Genomic DNA, 20,310 nt, shown 5'->3' with positions numbered 1-20,310 from the left:
AGACAAGTTGAAAACAGCTGTGAGCACATAAACTCATTTTAAAAGCAGACAACCCCAAGTTCCTTTCAAGGAGGCTTGCTGGTTCATCCTGATGAGCAGCCAGCCATGTGACTGCCCAAGTGCTGTCTTGCGTGGGTCTGTCCTTTGTCTGCTCAGAATGTGCTCTTGTTGCCTAAAAGCCTTCAATCTCATGTAAATTGCACTCTTGTCCCAGACATTGCAGGATCCCTATTTAGTAAAGCACAAAGCCATCATCCATACCCTAGATGAAGCTCCATTGTCCCAGAAAGATGAATCATTCCATGGAACATATCAGTCCCCGTAATTATTGGGATGTACAACATAAGAAAGACTAAATTTTGTTTAATTAACATCTTGGCAGTAATGGCCTTTAATCAAATATAGTCCATGCCCTCAACAAAATATTATTCTTTATTCAAAAAAGAAAATATATTTTACATGGCCAGTGTCATAACCCCCTAGATACAATTCTTGACTTAGCTTACTAAAGCAGATGTGTACACGTGTATTTGTGTGTTCATAGCTCCAGGTCTGCCTCATCTTTGGTGAGTGAAGTTTTCTGAAAATGTGTATTTGTGGTTTGTGTCAAGCAGAAGGAGTTGAAGTAAATGTGTATGTGAAAACCATCCTGGCTTGTGAGAGTAGATAATTAAACTGTGTTCTTCCTTTCTGCTAATTATAGTTTGAAAATAATTGATGATTGTGCTTTTGAGTTGGCACACATTCTTCAAGACACCAGTGTTCCGGAAACATCTTCTGTGGCTGCTGTAATTCAGACTCAGCAATGGGGCTGATGAAGAGGACTGAGGGCCGCCTATGGACCCAGACACGCTGTTTCCACAACCAGGACAGGTGAAGGGGTGGCTGAGTGCCTGACCGTCAGGGCTAGAACTGGCCAGAGGAGGTAGGTGGGAGGGTAGAGTGAAAGGGGAAAGACTGTGGGCTTGCGCGCTGGCTGGCTGCATTGTCATTCGCCCTCGCTTGGGCGAAGGCCACGCCCAGGTGGCCCCGGCTCAGGTACTCAGGGGCCAGGGAACAGAAGAAGCTCCTGACATCAGAACTCAAGGGAAAGCCCAGAGTCTTCAGCATAAAAATGACCAGAGGATCCTCCATTGCTGTGGGATTGTGTGAGTCAACATGGCAAAAGCTGCATTAAGTTCCCTCTAGGACCTGCCTGGATTGGGAGTATGCCTTCTGGCTTAGCCAAGGTCATGAGCACCACTCTTGAGGCTGGGGAAGTGGCCCCCACCCCGACCAAATACCTGAGCAGTGAGTGGAGTAGGGAGTTTTCCAACGGGAACTTGGAGCTCTCTGTAGGGGATGATTAGAAGGAATGCAGTTGAATGGCATAAACAGAAACCCCAGCTCTGGTTTGAGCAGCTAGACCAGGGCTTGAACCCCAACTAGAGACTGGTGTAGGGGCAGCTGTGAGGTGGGGCAGCTGTGAGGTGGGGCAGCTGTGAGATAAGCCCATGCTGCTTGTGTCTCTTTCCAAGTTGGGGGCCGCCTTCTGCCAAGTGTTCCCTTCACTCTGGCTAGGGACACTGCCTGTACCACAGCCACAACAGGCCACACAAGACTGTCCCTCCTTCCTGTGGCTTCTCTCAAGAGCAAGTGAAATTTCCTGAAAGTTCCCAGCAGTCACTTTCCACTGATCCAGGATGGGTCACGTGCATGCGCCTGAGCTAACTTGAGAGGATGGGGTTGTCTGGGATTTTTCCAGTAGATTTGGAATCTGGGTCCATCTCTTGTTCCCAAGAGTAGTAGCTGCTACTACTCAGTGGAGGAGAGTTGGCTGGACAGTGGGGGAACTCTTGCACCCATGAGTCCTCTGAAGGCTTGACGAGCTCTCTGTCTCTGCCTTCAGTGAGCTCTGATTCCTGAAGCTGTGTTAGGCCCTGAGGCAGCCACGTGGAACCCAGTAACACAGGGGCTGAGTCCAGGCTGACCCCGCTCTGAACACAGAGCCTGTGAGAGTCCAGGGGAGCTCCCATTCTAGCTCTGACTGGAAAACTCAGCACCATAAAGTACCCATCGTGCCTGATTGACCTAAGGATTCAGCGCAATTCCAGCCAGAATTTCAGGGTTTCTCAGAGAACTTGGGAAGTTGTACATATGGAAATCAAGAAGAAAAACATCCCATATAAAACTGACATAAACATTTCACAAGAGGAAAGAGAAAGGCAATCAATACAAAAAAAAAAGACATTTAACCTAAGCAGAAACAAAAGGAAATGAAAATTGTGAGCATTTTACCCATCCTAGATCAGAGAAAATTTTAAAGTCTGGCAAAACCAAGTTTTGGCAAAGATGTGGAGCATCTTGCTCTCTTCTGGTGGGAGTGCAGGTCTGTACAAGGTTGGAAGACTCTTCGGCATTGTCACGTCGGGAGTGACTTAGTTGGATGGCATCACTGACTCAATGGAACAACAGTCGTCATGTTGGGTTGAAGTGGTGCTCACTCTTTGACTCCACATTACTCCTCACAAGTAAGTGCTTGCACAGCAAGTATGTGTGTGTGTGTATATATATATATATAGAGAGAGAGAGAGGGGTGGGAGGGGGGAGAAGCTGGGCCCCCAGGGAAGTCAATGGTGCAGTTCCAGCCTAAGGGCATGAGAACCAGCAGCCAACAGTATGACTTGTGTTCTGAGCCCAAGTCTGAGCCCCACACAGGCAGAAAGAGCAAGTTCCACCCTTACTCAGCCTTAGCAGGGCCTCAACCTGTGCCATTAGCCAGGTGGCCTGGTGCACCTCACAACAGAACAAGGTCCAGAGCAGAAGCGGGCAAGTCCCTTCTCAGGACCTCTCTTGGGGGTGCCACAGACTCTGCTCCCCCACTGGCCAGACCTGAACAGTCCCTGGGGATGGAAGGCAGCAAGTCGGCCTCGGCAGACAGACTTCACCTGGAGGTGCAGATGGGCCACCCCCCTGCATCACACAGGGGAGGACGAGCAACCCCAGATGCAGACGCTCTGCTGGGACGTGCCCGGGTACGTGGCCAGCCTCTGAGCTCAGGACTCACACTGTGAGCACCACCACTGCCCAGCAACAACTGGCACAGATGTCCTGGAGCTATTGTGGTTTCCTCAGTCTTGGGATGGAAGCGGCACCTCTGAGCCAGCCTGGGCAGCTCCTGGGTCCTGTCTGCACACCTCAGCATCCCACATTTCCAGAACTGCGAGGATTCTCAGGTGGCCACCTCCTCTTGGGATCCAGAATCACTGACAAAGATGGAGGGGGCTGGGAGGGAGCAGGGATCCCTGGAGGTGCTGCCAGCCAGAGGAGGGGTGAGGGCCACAGCTGCTTTGCAGCCAGGTTGCGCTGTGACAGGTGGCTGAGGCTTGACAGGGATTCTGGCATCTGTCTTGGTGGCTGTAGACATGATGGCTGTTGTGGATGCTCAGTGTTTTACTGAATCTTCCTGACAACTTTCTGGAGAAGGTACATAATCACCTCCAACTCACACACAGGGAAACTGAGGCACGGTGAGGGTGGTGTCTCTCCTTCAAGGTGGAGTCAGGACTTGAGCCTGAACGTCCGAGGCACCCAAGTCCTGGACCATCAGACTCAGGATCTGGAGCTCAGGAGAGAGACCTGAGGCCCTGGGTCACCAGCGGGTGTGGGGTGATCTACTGGAGCTGGTGGGCGAGTGTGGAGAAGCCCAACATTTTACAGGAAGTAGGCAGGAGGTGTTGGGAGGGGACCCAGCAGATGAGGAGGTACAGCCTGTGTGCAGAGGGCCTCTGAAAGGCCCCAAGAGGCGAGTCCCAAAACCAGGTGGTACCCTCTGGAGACAGGTTAAGTGAAAAGCCATTGTCTCTCGGGGGCAGGACTGGGAGATTCCTTTTTCTCTAATGTCACTACATTTCTCAGCTGGTCTATGGAAGGATTGTTTTGATTATGTAGTGGGAAAATGTATTTACAGGTCAAAGCAAGCAAGACAAGAGGAAGAGCTCTGTGGAGTGTGACTTCCTACCCCCCACTCTCAGGCCCAGCTCCGCAGTAGCAGCCCCGTGTGCCAGTGCATCAGGCAGGTTTCACACGATTGGAAACTCAGAGCATTGCTGCACACCCCTGCTGCTCCCCATTAGGCTCCTGACTCAAATGTTGTTGCTCCATTCAGGGGAATTCTAGTGAAGAAAATGAAATCTGAAAGAGATCCAATAACCCTGTCCATTTTTATGCTTGCTGTTGTCATATGTTCTGTGAGAATCTACCTCCCTCTGCTTGAACATAAAGTGACACTCGTTACTCAGCAGGCGATCTGGGGAGGCTTTGAGGAGCAGAAAACAGTAGTGAACTCTCAAAATTGTTGTGAACATGACATGTCTTTCACAGTTTAAAGGAGCTCTTCCAATTTTCCTGTTTCATAAGATTTTTCTGTCAACCAGAAAAATGTACAGCGCAGGCAGGGCTAGGGTCCATGGCTGACCTGTTTGCACATTCCATGGGCCACCGTGTGACACACACACCCCCGCCCCAGTTAACTTTTTGCACACTGCATAGGTGATTATGTTTGCATGGCTCCAAGGGATACTCTGTCCCCACCATCTTCTGCAGATAACCATTTTCCTTAGTTTCTAGTCTATCTTTCATGTGTTTCTTTTCAGAAAATAATACATATATATGTGTATTTAAATTGCCTCTTCTTACACAAGAAGTAGCATCATGAATATTCTTTGAGCCATGTTATTTTCACTTAACATACCCTGGAAATCAGGCTGTAACAGCTCATAGAAACTTTCCTGTTTTGGGGGGTTTTTTTCAACTACACAGTAGTGCATAGTAGTGCATCCCCATTTTGGGATGTACCAGAGGGAGTTCACCCTGACTCCTGTGGTTGAGCATTGAGCTTACCCAATAAGTGGCTATTACCAGGCAATAACTCAGTGGATAACTTTGTGTGTGTATAACTTTGTGTGTGTATCAAGGCACATGTATAAAGATGTAGCCTCAGATGTTGACTTTATCCACTGGATGGGGATGTGACCTGAGACCGTGAGCATGTGTGTCTGTGTGCGTGTGTCTGTGTGTTCCTATGTAAGCATGTGTGTATCTGTGCACTGTGTGTGTCTGCATGAACATGTGTGTCTGTGTGTATGTGTGCGTGTATGTCTGGGTGTGTGTCTCTGTGTGCACTGTGTGTGTGAGCATGTGTATATCTCTGTGCTGTGTGTGTGAGCATGTGTGTCTATGTGTGTACACGTGTGTGCACATGTGTCTTGTGTGTGTGCATGTGTATGTCCACACATGTCTTGTGTGTACATGTGTGTCTGTGTGAGCATGTATGTATCTATGCAGTGTGTGTGTGTGTATGTGTGGAGCATGTTTATCTGGGTGCTATGTGTCTGTGAACATGTATGTGAGCGTATGTGTGTCTGTGTGTACTATGTGTCTGTGTGAGCATGTGTGTTTGTGTGCGTGTGTTTGCAGAGGGAAGAAAGGAAAGTTGATGTGCGACTCCCAAAAGGAGGTAATTTAATGTGTCTCTGCAGTAGATGACCTTCTCTATTGGGGAAAAAAAAAACAACTTAGGAATCTGCTCTGGGTGTGAAAAGCTTGACTCTCAGGGCCTGAAGGAAATTAGAGAAACAAAGACATAAACTGCTTTGTGTAAGAAATAAACACAGGAAGGGGCAGGAGAAGACAAACGACAGGAGCAGGGCTGACGATCAAGAAAGAGGCACCAGAAGCTCAGTGAGGTGGGACCTCGAAGCACAGAAGCCCGTGCAGGGTGTGTGTGTGGTAAATGCTGCCCAGTGGCCACCCCAGCTCCCTCAGACCTGAGGAGTACTGAGAGCACTAATTCTTAGGTAGGTGGATAAGGAGTCCGGGGTCCTCAAGGAGGAGAAAAGGGTCTGGGGCTCTCGAGGAGAAAAGGAAAAATGTTTTTTTCCCTACATTCCTTCGTCTTAGTCACATAAGAGTTTTTACCTTAAGCTCTAAGTTGTTAGGGCAACAATCTATTTTGCCTAAGACTAACTTTAAGTCCAGAGCTGATGATTACACAACAAAGCAACGCATCTTGCTCAAGGGTATGTTTTTCCTTACTGTGTGTGTGTTCTCAGCCCTGTCTGACTCTTTGAGACCCCCTGGACTGTAGCCTGCCAGGCTCCTCTGTCCATGAAATTTTTCAGGCAACAGTACTGGAGTGGTTGCTATTTCCTATTCCAGGGGATCTTCACGACCCAGAGATCAAACCTGCATCTCTTGCAACTCCTGCGTTAGCAGGCAGGTTCTTTACCACTGTACCACCAGTTAGATGGCATGTTTTTCCTTAAGCTCTGTACTAATGATTATATAACAATAATGTATGTTGCTCGAGGACAAATTTTTCCTTCTTAACAGGAACCTTCTGACTAATCTTATTATCTTCAGTTCAGTCGCTCAGCTGTGTCTGACTTTTGCAACCCCATGGACTGCAGCACGCCAGGCTTCCCTGTCCATCAACAACTCCCGGAGTTTGCTCAAACTCATGTCCATCTGTCAGTGATGCCATCCAACCATCTCATCCTCTGTCGTCCCCTTCATGCCCTGCCTTCAGTCTTTCCCAGCATCAGGGTCTTCTTCAATGAATCAGTCTTCATATCACATGACCAAAGTATTGGAGTTTCAGCTTCAGCATCAGTCCTTCCAGTGAATACTCAGGGTTGATTTTCTTTAGGATTTACTGGTTTGATCTCCTTGCAGTCCAAGGGACTCTCAAGAGTCTTCTCCAACACCACAGTTCAAAAGCATCAGTTCTTTGGTGCTCAGCTTTCTTTATGGTACAGCTCTCACATCTATCTCAAAGCTATGATTTTTCCAGTAGTCATGTATGGATGTGAGAGTTGGACTGTGAAGAAAGCTGAATGCTGAAGAATTGATGATTTTGAACTGTGGTGTTGGAGAAGACTCTTGAGAGTCCCTTGGACTGCACAGAGATCAAACCAGTCAATCCTAAAGGAAATCAACCCTGAATATTCATTAGAAAGATTGATGCTGAAGCTGAAACTCCACTACTTTGGCCACCTGATGTGAAGAACTGACTCACTGAAAAAGACCCTGATGCTGGGAAAGATCGAAGGCAGGAGGAGAAGGGGATGACAGAGGATGAGATGATTCAATGGCATGCTGCAGTCCATGGGGTCAAAAAGAGTTGGACATGACTGAGCGATTGAACTGACTGATTCTCACATCCATACATGACTACTGGAAAAAAACAAAGCTTTGACTAGATGGAAATTTGTCAGCAAAGTAATGTCTCTGCTTTATAATATGCTATCTAGGTTCATCATAATTTTTCTTCCAAGGAGCAAGCATCTTTTAATTTCATGGCTACAATCACCATCTGTAGTGATTTTGTAGCCCAAGAAAATAAAGTCTCCCACTGTTTCCATTGGTTTCCCATCTATTTTCCATGAAGTGATGGGACCAGATGTCATGATTGTTGAGTTTTTAATTTTTTTAATTTTCTTTTAATTTATTTTAATTGGAGGCTAATTACTTTACAATATTGTGGTGGGTTTTGCCATAGATTCACTGATTCATGAATCAGCCATGGGTATACATGTGTTCCCCATCCTGAACCCTGCTCTCTCCTCCCTCCCCATCCCATCCCTCAGGGTCATCCTAGGGCACCAACCCTGAGCACCCTGTCTCACACATAGAACCTGGACTGGCGATCTATTTCACGTATGATAATATACATGTTTCAGTGCTATTCTCAAATCATCCCACCCTCGGCTTCTCCCACAGAGTCCAAAATTCTGTTCTTTACATCTGTGTCTCTTTTGCTGTCATGCATATAGGGCCATCATTACCATCTTTCCAAATTCCGTATATATGCGTTAATATACTATATTGGTGTTTTTCTTTCTGATTTACTTCGCTCTGTATAATAGGCTCCAGTTTCATCCACCTCATTAGAACTGATTCAAATGCACTCTTTTTAATAGCCGAGTAATACTCCATTGTGTATATGTGCCACAGCTTTCTTATCCATTCGTCTGCCAGTGGACATTTAGGCTGCTTCCATGTCCTGGCTATTGTAAACAGTGCTGCAATGAACATTGGGGTACACATGTCTCTGTCAATTCTGGTTTCCTCAGTGTGTATGCCCAGCAGTGGGATTGCTGAGTCATATGGCAGTTCTAGTTCCAGTTTTTTAAGGAATCTCCACTCTGTTATCCATAGTGGTTGTACTAGTTTGCATTCCCACCAACAGTGTAAGAGGGTTCCTTTTTCTCTGCACCCTCTCCGCCATTTATTGTTTGTAGACTATTTGATAGCAGCCATTCTGACCAGCGTGAGATGGTACCTCATTGTGGTTTTGATTTGCATTTCTCTGATAATGAGTGATGTTAAGCATATTTTCATGTGTTTGTTAGTCATCTGTATGTCTTCTTTGGAGAAATGTCTGTTTAGTTCTTTGGCCCATTTTTTGATTGGGTCACCTATTTTTCTGGAATTGAGTTGCAGGAGTTGCTTGTATATTTTTGAGATTAATTCTTTGTCAGTTGCTTCATTTGCTATTATTTTCTCCCATTCTGAAGGCTGTCTTTTCACCTTGCTTATAGTTTCTTTCGTTGTGCAAAAGCTTTTAAGTTTAATTAGGTCCTATTTGTTTATTTTTGCTTTTATTTCTATTACTCTGGGAGGTGGATCATAGAGGATCCTGCTATGACTTACGTTAGAGAATGTTTTGCCTTTGTTTTCCTCTAGGAGTTTTATAGTTTCTGGTCTTAAATTTATATCTTTAATTCATTTTGAGTTTATTTTTGTGTATGGTGTTAGAAAGTGTTCTAGTTTCATTCTTTTACAAGTGGTTGACCAGTTTTCCCAGCACCACTTGTTAAAGAGATTGTCTTTAATCCATTGTATATTCTTGCCTTCTTTGTCGAAGACAAAGTGTCCATAGGTGCGTGGATTTATCTCTGGGCTTTCTATTTTGTTCCATTGATCTATATTTCAGTCTTTGTGCCAGTACCATACTGTCTTGATGACTGTAGCTCTGTAGCGTAGCCTGAAGTCAGGCAGGTTGATTCCTCCAGTTCCATTCTTCTCTCTCAAGATTGCTTTGGCTATTTGAGGTGTTTTGTATTGCCATACAAATTGTGAAATTATTTGTTCTACTTCTGTGAAAAATACTGTTGGTAGCTTGATAGGGATTGCATTGAATCTATAGATTGCTTTGGGTAGTATACTCATTTTCACTATATTGATTCTTCCAATCCATAAACATGGTATATTTCTCCATCTATTTGTGCCCTCTTTGATTTCTTTCATCAGTGTTTTATAGTTTTCTATATATAGGTCTTTTGTTTCTTTAGGTAGATTTATTCCTAAGTATTTTATTTTTTTCGTTGCAGTGGTGAATGGAATTGTTTCCTTAATTTCTCTTTCTGTTTTCTCATTGTTAGTGTACAGGAATGCAAGGGATTTCTGTGTGTTGATTTTATATCTTGCAACTTTACTATATTCATTGATTAGCTCTAATAATTTTCTGGTGGAGTCTTTCAGGTTTTCTATGTAGAAGATCATGTCATCTGCAAACAGTGAGAGTTTTATTTCTTTTCCAATCTGGATTCCTTTTATTCCTTTTTCTTCTCTGATTGCTGTGGCCAAAACTTCCAAAACTATATTAAATAGTAGTGGTGAGCGTGGGCACCCTTGTCTTATTCCTGACTTGAGGGGAAATGCTTTCAATTTTTCGCCATTGAGGATAATGTTGCTGTGGGTTTATCATATATGGCTTTTATTATGTTGAGGTATGTTCCTTCTGTTCCTGCTTTCTGGAGGGTTTTTATCATAAATGGATGTTGAATTTTGTCAAAGGCTTTCTCTACTTCTATTGAGACAATCAAATGGTTTTTATCTTTCAATTTGTTAATGTGGTGTATCACATTGATTGATTTGTGAATACTGAAGAATCCTTGCATCCCTGGGATAAAGCCCACTTGGTCATGATGTATGATCTTTTAAATATGTTGTTGGATTCTGCTTGCTAGAATTTTGTTAAGGACTTTTGCATCTATGTTCATCAGTGATATTCGCCTGTAGTTTTCTTTTTTTGTGGTACCTTTTTCTGGTTTTGGTATTAGGGTGATGGTGGCCTCATAGAGTGAGTTTGGAAGTTTACCATCCTCTGCAATTTTTTTGAGTAGGATAGGTGTTAGCTTTCTCTAAATTTTTTGTAGTAGAAGTCAGCTGTGAAGCCATCTGGTCCTGGGATTTTGTTTTTTGGAAGATTTCTGATTACAGTTTTGATTTCTGTGCTTGTGATGGGTCTGTTAAGATTTTCTCTTTCTTCCTGGTTCAGTTTTGGAAAGTTATACTTTTCTGAGAATTTGTCCATTTCTTCCAAGTTGTCCATTTTATTGGCATATAGTTGCTGATAGTAGTCTCTTATGATCCTTTCTATTTCTGTGCGGTCTGTTGTGATTTCTCCATTTTCATTTCTAATTTTGTTGATTTGATTCTTCTCCCTTTTTTTCTTGATGAGTCTGACTAATGGTTTGTCTATTTTATTTATTTATCTTCCCAAAGAAGCAGCTTTTACCTTTGTTAATTCTGACTATGGTCTCTTTTGTTTCTTTTGCATTTATTTCTACCCTAATTTTTATGATTTCTTTCCTTCTATTAAGTACTGAGGTGCTTCATTTTTTCTTTTTCTAGTTGCTTTAGGTGTAAAGTTATGTTATTTATTTGATTTCTCTCCTTTTTCTTGAGGTAGGCTTGTATTGCTATGAACCTTCCCCTTAGCACTGCTTTTACTGAATCCCATAGTTTGGGGTTGTTGTGTTTTCATTTTCATTTGTTTCTATGCATATTTTGATTTCTGTTTTGATTTCTTCATGGATTTGTTGGTTATTTAGAATTGTGTTGTTTAGCTCCCATATGTTTGCATTTTTAATAGTTTTTTTCCTTAGTTGACATCTAATCTTACTGCATTGTGATCAGAAAAGACACTTGAGATGATTTCAATTTTTTTGAATTTACCAAGGCTAGATTTATGGCCCAGGATGTGGCCTATCCTAGAGAAGGTTCTGTGTACGCTTGAGAAAAAGGTGAAATTCATTGTTTTAGGGTGAAATGTCCTATAGATATCAATTAGGTCTAACTGGTCTATTGTATCATTTAAAGTTTGTGTTTCCTTGCTAATTTTCTGTTTGGTTGATTTATCCATAGGTGTAAGTGGGTTATTAAAGTCTCACACTATTATTGTGTTACTTTAATTTCCCCTTTCATACTTGTTAGCATTTGCCTTACATATTGTGGTGCTCCTATGTTGGGTGCATATATATTTATAATTGTTATATCTTCTTCTTGGATTGATCCTTTGCTCATTATGTAGTGTCCTTCTTTGTCTCTTTTCACAGCCTTTATTTCAAAATCTATTTTATCTGGTATGAGTATTGCTACTCCTGCTTTCTTTTGGTCTGCATTTGCATGAAATTTATTTTTCCAGCCCTTCACTTTCAGTCTGTACGTGTCCCTAGGTTTGAGGTGGGTCTCTTGTAGACAGCATATATAGGGGTCTTGTTTTGTATCCATTCAGCCAGTCTTTGTCTTTTGGTTGGGGCAGTCAAGCCATTTCAGTCAGTCAGTCAGTCAGTCAGTTCAGTCGCTCAGTCATGTCCGACTCTTTGCGACCCCATGAATCACAGCACGCCGGGCCTCCCTGTCCATCACCAACTCCCGGAGTTCACCCAAACTCTTGTGCATTGAGTCGGTGATGCCATCCATCCATCTCATCCTCTGCCGTCCCCTTCACCTCCTGCCCTCAATCCCTCCCAGCATCAGGGTCTTTTCCAATGAGTCAACCAACTCTTTGCATGAGGTGACCAAAGTATTGGAGTTTCAGCCTCAGCATCAGTCCTTCCAATGAACGCCCAGGACTGGTCTCCTTTAGGATGGACTGGCTGGATCTCCTTGCAGTCCAAGGGACTCGCAAGAGTCTTCTCCAGCACCACAGTTCAAAAGCATCAATTCTTCGGCACTCAGCTTTCTTCACAGTCCAACTCTCACATCCATACATGACTACTGGAAAAACCATAGCCTTGACTAGACAGACCTTTGTTGGCAAAGTCTCTGCTTTTGAATATGCTATCTAGGTTGGTCATAACTTTCCTTCAACCCATTTACATTTAAGGTAATTATTAATAAGTGTGATCCCATTGCCATTTACTTTGCTGTTTTGGGTTAGAGTTTATACACCTTTTCTGTGTTCCCTGTCTATAGAAGATCCTTTAGCATTTGTTGAAGAGCTGGTTTGGTGGTGCTGAATTCTCTCAGCTTTTGCTTGTCTGTAAAGCTTTTGATTTCTCCTTCATATATCAATGAGATCCTTGCTGGGTACAGTAATCTGGGTTGTAGGTTTTTCTCTTTCATCACTTTAAGTATGTCCTGCCATTCCCTTCTGGTTTGAAGAGTTTCTATTGAAAGATCAACTGTTATCTTTATGGGGATCCCCTTATGAGTTATGTGTTGTTTTTCCCTTGCTGCTTTTAATATTTGTTCTTTGTGTTTCATCTTTGTTAATTTGATTAATATGTATCTTGGGGTGTTTCGCCTTTGGTTTATCCTGTTTGGGACTCTCTGGGTTTCTTAGACCTGGGTGGTTATTTCCTTCCCCATTTTAGGGAAGTTTTCAACTATTATCTCCTCAAGTATTTTCTCATGGCTTTTCTTTCTGTCTTCTTCTTCTTCTTCTGGGACTCCTATGATTTGAATGTTGGGGTGTTTGACATTGTCCCAGAGGTCTCTGAGGTTGTCCTCATTTCTTTTAATTCTTTTTTCTTTTTTCCTCTCTGCTTCATTTATTTCCACCATTCTATCTTCCACCTCACTTATCCTATCTTCTGCCTCAGTTATTCTACTGTTGGTTCCCTCCAGAGTGCTTTTGATCTCATTTATTGCATTATTCATTATTGATTGACTCTTTTTTATTTCTTCTATGTCTTTGTTAAACTTTTCTTGCATCTTCTCAATCCTTATCGCCAGACTATTTATCTGTAACTCCATTTTGTTTTCAAGATTTTGGGTCATTTTCACTATCATTATTCTGAATTATTTTTCAGGTAGACACCTTATCTTCTCCTCTTTTATTTGGTTTGGTGGGTGTTTATCATGTTCCTTTACCTGCTGAATATTTCTCTGCCTTTTCATGTTGTTTAGATTGCTTTGTTTGGGGTGGCCTTTCTGTATGCTGGAAGTTTGTGGTTCCTCTTTATTGTGGAGGTTCCTCCCTGTGGGTGGGGTTGGACAAGTGGCTTGTCAAGGTTTCCTGGTTAGGGAAGCTTGTGTCAGTGTTCCGGTGGGTGGAGCTGGATATCTTCTCTCTGGAGTGCAATGAGTGTCCAGTAGTGAGTTTTGAGTGTCTATGGGTTTGGTGTGATTTTTGACCGCCTGTATTTTTGTGCTCAGGGTTATGTTCCTGTGTTGTTGGAGAATTAGCTTGGTGTATCTTGCTCTGAAACTTGTTGGCTTTTGGGTGGAGTTTGGCTTCAGTGTAGGTATGGAGGCTTTTGGATGAGTTCTTGTCAATGAATGTTCCCTGGAGTCAGGAGTTTTCTTGTGTTCTCAGGTTTTGGATTTAAGCCTCCTGCCTCTGGCTTTTAGTCTTATTCTTACAGTGGCCTCAAGGCTTCTCCATCCATACAGCACCAATGATAGAACATCTAAGTTAATGGAGTAAAGGTTCTCCACAGTGGTGGACACCCAGAGAGGTTCACAGAGTTACATGGAGAAGAGAAGAGGGAAGAAGGGAGATAGAGGTGACCAGGAGGAGAAGAGGGGGAATCAAAAGGGGAGAGAGCAGTTTAGCCAGTAATCAATTCCCTATTTGCTCTCCACAGTTTGGAACACTCAGAGAGGTTCACAGAGTTCCATAGAGAAGAGAAGAGGGAGGAAGGAGATAGAGGTTACCAGGAGGACAGGAGCGGGAGTCAAAAGGAGAGAGACCAGTCTAGCCTGTGATCGGTTCCCTAAGTGTTCTCCACAGCTCAGAACACCCAATGAGATTCACAGAGTTAAGTAAAGAAGAGAAGGGGGAGGGAGGAGATAGAGGTGACCTGGGGGGGGCGGTGGGGGGGAAGGAGAGTCAAAAAGGGAGAGAGCAATCAAGCCAGTAATCACACTCCTAATTAAAAATGGGTACTGAAGATTGGATTCTTAAAGATACAGAGTTGATAACAAATACCAAAAAGCAAAGATTAAAAATCTAGAGATTAGACTCTCAAAAATACAAATTGAAAAAACAAAATCACAAAAGTTATTACATATATATATATATATATACACACACACACATATAAGTTTTCTTTAAAAATAGGGTCTTTTTTTGCAAGGTAAAAGTAGGTTTTAAAAAAGAAAATTAAAGGAGCAATAAGGAACTTAAAAATTAAAAATTTTTTAAAAATTTAAAATGATAATAGTAAAATATATCTAGGAATTTGTCTGGAGCTGTTGAGGGCAGTGTGGGGTCAGTTCAGTTTCAGATAGTTCCTTGTTCCAGCTTATACTTCTTCTCAAGGTCTATAGGTCTCTTCCAGGGTAGTCAATGCTAACTACAGTGTTTTAATCTGTTGCACCTGTCACTTCCAAAGCGGTTCCCTCTTTGTTTATTTTGGCTTCCTCTGTTTGCAAGTCTCTTCAGTATCTAACTTCTGCCCTGACACAAGGATATGAACGTGGTCACTTATTTAGGCTCACTTGTTCAGTCATGCTGTGGGGAGGCAGGAACAATGCAAACAAATATCACTGGCGTGCGTGGGGAGTGCTGGCAGTGTCTCGGCCACACTGGGTTTGCCCCCACTCACTGCGTGTGTGCTTTCCCACTCTACACTGCTCAGGCTCCAGGTTGCTCTGGAACTCTCTAAAGCAGGCCTGGGTTGTATGCCCTTCCCAGGTCTAAGCTGCTCAGGTTCAGGTACTTGGGTACTCCACAAAGGCACAGACTCGGATGGGCCTGCGTTTTGTGCCCTTCCCAGGTCCGAGCAGCTCAGGCAACTAGGTGCTTGGCAAGCGCACTCTCCACAGGTGGGGCGGTGTGTCTTATCACCTCCCCCATCCCAGCCGCTCAGTTTCCTGGGTGTGCAGCAGGAGTGCCATCTGAGGTGCGTCGTGTGTCTCCTCTGGGGACCTGATCTCTGGCTGCCACCCTCCTGGCAGCTGTCAACCGTCCAGGATCCCAGGAAGACTTGGTTAGCAACTGGGAGCCTGCTTGCAGTTTGGTAGAGGATGCCATCTCTGGGGCCAAGTTTGCCCCTTTCCAGCTCTGGCTGCCACCTGCCTGCCTCCCTCCTGCCTCTCTGCCTTTGGCCGGGATGGGCCAGTCCACAGCCTGCTAGCTCTCCTCTGGTATTCGATCAGTCCTTTGTTCTGTGAGCAGCCTGGCAGTGCCTTAGGTTAGAGCTTTTCACTGGAAAGTTCTCTCTCTCTCGTTCCTTCTCTCTCTCTCTCTCTCTCTCTCTCTCTCTCTCTCTCTCTGGCTATCCCATGGTTTGGATTGCTATCTCACTTTATCTCCCTCAGATTGCCCTCAGGACATTCATGCCCAGTCCTTACCCTAAGCAATGCAGCCCATGGCTCCCTGTTCAGCCCCTGCTTGCTGGTATCAGACGCAAGCATCTGGGCTACTTCTCCACTGGGAGTTGCAGTTAGGTGCGTAATCTGTGGGTTTTATTTATTTATTGTTTCTCTCGGTTATGTTGCCCTTCGGAGATTCCAAATCTCCCCACAGACCCGCCAGTGAGAGGGTTTCCTGGTGTTTGGAAACCTCCTCTTTTATGACTCCCTCCCCGGGATGAGTCTCCATCCCTAACTCTTGTCTCTCTTTTTATCTTTTATATTTTGTCCTACCTTCTTTCGAAGATAATGGGCTGCCTTTCTGGGTGCCTGGTGTCCTCCGCCAGCGTTCAGAAGTTGTTTTGTGGTATTTGCTCAACGTTAAAATGATCTTTTGATGAATTTGTGGAAAAGAAAGTGGTCTTCCCGCCCTATTCCTCCACCATCTCAGGACCGCCCTTGAATGTTGAGTTTTAAGTCAGCTTTTTCACTCTCCTCTTTCACTTTAATCAAGAGACTCTTCAGTTCCTCTTCACTTTCTGCCATAAGGGTGGTGTCATCTGCATATCTGAGGTTATTGATATTTCTCCCTGCAACCTTCATTCCAGCCTGTGCTTTATCCAGCCCAGCATTTTGCATGATGTACTCTGCATATAAGTTAAATAAGCAGGGTGACAATATACAGCCTTGACATACTCCTTTCCCAATTTGGAACCAGTCTGTTGTTCCATGCCCGGTTCTAACTGTTGCTTCTTGACCTGCATACAGATTTATCAGGAGGCAGGTAAAGTGGTCTGGTATTTTTGTCTTTTTAAGAATTTTCCACAGTTTGTTGTGATCTACACAGTCAAAGGCTTTGGTGTAGTCAATAAAGCAAAAATAGATGTTTTTCTGGAACTCTCTTGCTTTTTCTATGATCCAACAGATTTTGGCAATTTGATCTCTGGTTTCTCTGCCTTTTTAAATTACAGCTTGAATATCTGGAATTTCTCTGTTCATGTACTGTTGAAGCCTCGCTTGGAGAATATTGAGCATTACTTTGCTAGCTTGTGAGATGAGTGCAATTGTGAGTAGTTTGAGCATTCTTTGGCATTGCCTTTCTTTGGGATTGGAATGAAAACTGACCTTTTCCAGTCCTGTGGCCACTGCTGAGTTTTCCAAATTTGCTGGCATATTGAGTGCAGCACTTGCACAGCATCATCTTTCAGGATTTGAAACTAGAATTCCATCACCTCCACTAGCTTTGTTTGTAGTGATGCTTCCTAAGACCCATTTGACTTTGGACTCCAGGATGTCTGGCTCTAGGTGAGTGATCACAGCATCATGGTTATCTAGGTCATTAAGATCTTTTTTGTATAGTTCTTCTGTGTATTCTTGCCACCTTTTCTTAATATCTTCTGCTTCTGTTAGGTCCATACCACTTCTGTCCTTTATTGTGTCCTTGTTATCTTACGACATAGGTTGTGGGAGTGGGTCTGGTAAGACCTTTCTATTGTTAGTTCTAATCTTGTTAATTTAAGATGTATGTTGTGGGAGTGAGTCTGGTAAAAGTATATAAAGCCTTGATAAGACTAGTGAGGGGAGCACTCTCTGCCCCCTTCTGAGGTCTATGTCAGAAGCTTTCTCTCTCCCTTTTTCACTGTAATAAAACTCCGCTACATAAAAGCTCTCAGTGATCAAGCCTCGTCTCTGGCCCCGGATGGAAATTCTCTCCTCTGGAGGCCACGAATCTGACACCATTCACTGGAAGCTATCAGTACCCACTCCACACTGTCTTGATGACACAGACATGTGCTCAGGAGCCAGAAAGAGAGAGTGGTGACAGTGAGAGAGACACAGAACACAATGTTCAGGGGAGTTAGGTAAGCCGAAAACAGCATGCAGAAGACAGAACACTTGGACTATCCTCGTTCTTCCAAGAGGTCCTTTGATGGTTCTGAAGCTTTAGAAGTTTTCTGATCAAAGTTTACTGAGCAAAGCCACGTTAACTCTCAACAAATAGGGTGACCTCAATTTACATCTGGATTTCAATAGAAAAGTCACTTATACCTACATAGTATAAGCTACATTTTGTTCATATCCTGAAAATTATCTCATCCAAAAATGCAAAAACACTTCCATGAGTCTTGCTGGTCCTGCCAACTACACCAATTGTCTTGCTGTATCTCACTGTGCACACTGTTCATTGAACCCAGGGTAGGTAAGGCACAAGCAGGGAAGCTGGCAGAAGACTCGAGGAGCCATAAGAACTTCAAACACATTTATGCTCTCCTGGCTAGCACATTAGCCATAGCAGCAGACACGCTGTATTCTCTCCTCTCGTGGGTGACCCAGCAGACATAGCCATAATGCAGCCTTACCACCATAATGCAGCCATAACACAGTACAACCTCTAGGGCTTTCCAAGTGAAGCTGATATATGCTTACAGAGCACAAGTAGCTCCTGGCCAAGTGAGTACCTCGTGACTTGCATGGGCAGTGCTATAAGTGATCTCAGCTGTTACACGATCATTATTTATAAAACAGAAGGCAAGAGCAAGAGAGTATGGGTTGAGAGAGCCTGACCATGCCATCTTGGCAAATTTGCTCTTTCCCTACATCATGCTTCACAGTATCTTCAGGGGACTCACACAGAGGGTTTTACAGAATGAGATGAGGGGCTTGGATGGGCATGGAGATGGTCACTGGACAGTGCTGCTCCCCAGAGGACAAGACCCACATTCAGAGGTTGCGGCCAGGCTGTCAGCAGGGTAGATGAACATGGTTCAGTGTCCATGAGACAGGTAGGACCCTCAGAACTATAATGCTCTAGGTGGTAGTGCAGCTGGGCGGCAGGAGAGGTAGGACCCAGGAGCTGCCTCTGTTTGGGCCCTGACTGTGTAAGGGTGGGCCTAGGTTGAATGCCTTGTCCGGGCACTTTGCACCCTGTCAACTAGAACAGGGCCCTCCTGAGTCAGGGTGGGGCAACCCACCCACCCAAACACATGCAAATGCCCAGAAAAGCATGCCTTCAATAAATAGGTCCACAACTCCTTCACAAACTGAAGACCTTCAAAACAGCAAAAGCTAGTGGAACTGAATTAAAGGAGGAGATGACAGTCCTAAAGGGACAGGGGATGGAACAAAAGGTAGGTAGCCCAGGTTTGGGTCAGGAGGTGTCAGATATGGGGTGGAAGTTTGAATAACTGGATACCTGATAGGGAATTAGTGGAGCAGACACACTCGCACACCACACACACTCCACATCACATATATACCATACACACACACTGCCCACACATATCATGCACGACAGAGACAAGACACACACAGTCACCCAAACATATATGACACCACACACACATATACAGATTTGAAAGTGCAGTCATCATCTGGTTCTGGAGTGAATCCTTTCAGCTCATGCATAGGGCTAAAAGCTTTCAATATTAATATAAAAATAACCTTTTGTATATCAGATTTCTACTTATAGTTGCAGTACACTTTCTGTCTCAAAACAGTCCTATTTGTGTGATATACGACTAGAGAAAAAGCATGTACATCCATGCACACATAAATATGTAAACAACATCAGTCAGTTCAGTTCAGTCCAGTCACTCAGTCGTGTCTGACTCTTTGCGACCCCATGAATTGCAGCACGCCAGGCCTCCCTGTCCACCACCATCTTCCGGAGTTCACTAAAACTCACGTCCATCGAGTCGGTGATGCCATCCAGCCATCTCATCCTCTGTTGTCCCCTTTTCCTCCTGCCCCCAATCCCTCCCAGCATCAGAGTCTTTTCCAGTGAGTCAACTCTTCGCATGAGGTGACCAAAGTACTGGAGTTTCAGCTTTAGTATCATTCCTTCCAAAGAACACCCAGGGCTGATCTCCTTTAGAATGGACTGGTTGGATCTCCTTGCAGTTCAAGGGACTCTCAAGAGTCTTCTCCAGCAACACAGTTCAAAAGCATCAATTCTTCGGTGCTCAGCTTTCTTCACAGTCCAACTCTCACATCCATACATGACCACTGGAAAAACCACAGCCTTGACTAGACGGACCTTTTTTGGCAAAGTAATGTCTCTGCTTTTGAATATGCTATCTAGGTTGGTCATAACTTTTCTTCCAAGGAATAAGCGTCGTTTAATTTCATGGCTGCAATCACCATCTGCAGTGATTTTGGAGCCCCCAAAAATAAAGTCTGACTCTGTTTCCACTGTTTCCCCATCTATTTGCCATGAAGTGATGGGACCAGATGCCATGATCTTCGTTTTCTGAATGTTGAGTTTAAGCCAACTTTTTCACTTCAAAAAGGTGTTTGCTGGTTTCTTATCTTGCCTGTTGAGTTTGATTTTATTCTGTAAATTTCGGTTCATGATTTTAGAGATGAGCAACAAAGGCAGATGCAAGGAAAAGATGCTTCTAATTTCTAAGGAAATGAGTAAACAATACATTTTGTGAAAATATACCCAAGCCAGAGGGATGCAGGGATGGGAGGATGGGTGGGGGAGGGGATGAGAAGTGGTTTTCAGGTGCTGTTAATCAAACAAAATCATCTGTATCAATGAGCTTTTTCAGGATAAAGAAACCTCTCCAAAATGCAATGGTTTAAAACGGGGGTCATTTATTGCAGTTCAGGATTCCATAGTCAGCAACTCGACAGGGTTAGTGGAGAGTCCTCAGCTGGTCTTACTCAGGCTCTCTCCACACAAGCAGGCACCGGCACTCAACGCTGGGGCTGGGGCTGAAAATGCTCCACAAG

The sequence above is a fragment of the Bos indicus x Bos taurus genome, chromosome 1, assembly GCF_003369695.1.
Source record: "Bos indicus x Bos taurus breed Angus x Brahman F1 hybrid chromosome 1, Bos_hybrid_MaternalHap_v2.0, whole genome shotgun sequence".
Classification (NCBI taxonomy): domain Eukaryota; kingdom Metazoa; phylum Chordata; class Mammalia; order Artiodactyla; family Bovidae; genus Bos; species Bos indicus x Bos taurus.
The sequence above is the reverse complement of the archived record's forward strand: the minus strand, read 5'-3'. Positions refer to the sequence as shown.